General features: G+C 46.6%; 1 non-coding gene across 1 annotated transcript; it reads right to left on the minus strand.

The window, feature by feature from the left end:
• Positions 1–609: 609 nt before the first annotated feature.
• On the minus strand, positions 610–681 carry Trnaa-cgc (transfer RNA alanine (anticodon CGC)). Its single transcript has one exon. It is a non-coding gene; the product is annotated as a tRNA-Ala (tRNA).
• Between the last annotated feature and the right edge of the window lie 1,617 nt (positions 682–2,298).

Genomic DNA, 2,298 nt, shown 5'->3' on the forward strand with positions numbered 1-2,298 from the left:
ATATATATATATGACGGCTATTTTGGCACGACGTTTATTCGGCCCGAGTACTCGGGAGCGCACCAACAAAGGCACACACACGATGATAATCACACAGAACGGAATATGAGGATCGAGCAACGTAAGATGATGATGATATTATACAGATGAAAAAGACTTGCGTAATAAACGCCCACAATATATATCATAGCATATCATAGGACACCAACAAACATAGACACCAAGGACAGCACAGGGGAAATTACTTGTACGTACTGATAATAATATCATAAAAGATATCATCAAAAATGATAATCTAAACGAAATTAAAGTGGATGAAAAAAACAACTTGTACTCGGGAGCGCACAGCAAAGCACATACACGATGATGATCACACAGAACTGAAGATGAGGATCGAGCAACGTAGGATGATGATGATATTATACAGATGAAAAAGACGTGCGTAATAAACACCCACAATATATATCACAGCATATCATAGGACACCAACAAACATAGACACCAAGGACAGCACAGGGGAAATTACTTGTACGTACTGATAATAATATCATAAAAGATATCATCAAAAATGATAATCTAAACGAAATTAAAGTGGATGAAAAAGCAACTTGCCGCAGGTGGGGAACGAACCGACGTCTTCGCAATGCGCGTGCGATGCTCTTACCATTGAGCTACCGCGGCACCGTTTTCCCATTCACTTTGGGACGTATTCTTCTTTTTACTACTAAGAATTAACCCTGGGAGTGTCAGCCGGCGCCATCACTCACAAACCTTGGTGGAAGATGTGGAACATCCTATCTGCCGCAAGTGTCACGAGTGCGTGATCTTTTTGGGTGACAGAAATTGGACAATAAACCCACATAATCGACCTGAAGGCATCAATGTTGCCGGATTCGAGACCCTCGTTATGTAATGACCGATAAGAAAGGGAACCGAAGGCCCCTCGGTGCCCTTTCTTCTCATTCATATATATATATATATATATATATATATATAAAGCAGCCACGCCAAACTCTGCAGATAGGCAAAGAGAGGTTTGCTCTAGAAGAGCGAGCACGGAACTTCGCGGCCGCTGTTCACGTCGGTGGCGTCCAAACGCCCAATCGACACCGACTCCAGAAGGTCACTGCCACCCATCGCTCCCTAATCGTATACACACGCACATATGCCAGCTTGACGTTTGCCCCTGTAGCGTCACATCGCCGTCAACGCAAGTAGGGGGGCTCAGTCTATACTTTCAATCCCCTGGCACGACACGCTTCCACTCTCCTCCCCCTTTCTCCTCTGCATAATTTCCTACCTTCGCCTCCCCTCTCTCCTCAGCGTAGGGTAGCAAGCCGGATCTTCCCATCTGGTTGACCTCCCTGCCTTTCCCCTTTCTTCTGTCTCTCTCTCCTACATCTGTATCCGCTCTTTGCGTTTCCACGGTACGGCGGCGGGAGTTATGAAGACAAGATGGGAGAAATTCGATGGGGAGCTTGAAGCATAGGGTGCGAAGGTGATACAAGGTCAGACCCTACGCCGCCGATGGCGTCATGAGAAGCGAGCGCGATCGACGCCAAGTTTGTTAGGTTCAGTTATCGCTGCTGCTCAGCTCTCGGTCTGCCCTTCGCTTTTCTTTTTCCTCCGTAACGCGCTTGTTGCAGGGACTAATCGTCGGCGTTGTTGCATGTTGGTTTCATGCGGATGGGGTACTGGCATTCTGCGTGACTGACAGCAACTTTGGAAATGACAGCAGTTCTACACGCTATGGAGATGCTGCGTATCGACACTTCTGGGAATGTGTATCATAATGGGTACTCCTGTTGCATCTGCGAAGCATCCGGTTTTTTTATACGTCCAATGTGCAGCTGCCTCCTCGAGAACGCTGACGTGAACCGCAATTTTTGCGGGGCTGTCGTGTATCGTATTTAGATATAAGGTTTCTTCAGCTCTCTTATCCAAATTTAGACGGCGTCCTATTTTAGTTACGGCGCAATCATGGCGAGCATGCCGCAGAGCATCAGTGAAAAATTATTAAAATTGAGTGAAGAGCTTCCATATTTCTCTAGCGTTCATGTTTCTCACTTTTTCGATATTTTCAGAGAAACCTAAATATTCTGCGAGATATTTCCATGTAGATCACTGCACGAGGCACGCACGCGGACCGGGCCAGAGGAGTTTCAGGCTCGTGACGGGCCTGCGCTTCAGTCAGGCCCGTAATAGGCCTGGTGATGGTGTTGATAACTTCGCAGAACTGTCGACTAGAAGAATTACCACCCTTACAAAATTTTGGTTCCACTGCACCTGTTGGCCTAT

This window comes from Dermacentor silvarum, chromosome 8 (assembly GCF_013339745.2).
Source record: "Dermacentor silvarum isolate Dsil-2018 chromosome 8, BIME_Dsil_1.4, whole genome shotgun sequence".
NCBI lineage: Eukaryota > Metazoa > Arthropoda > Arachnida > Ixodida > Ixodidae > Dermacentor > Dermacentor silvarum.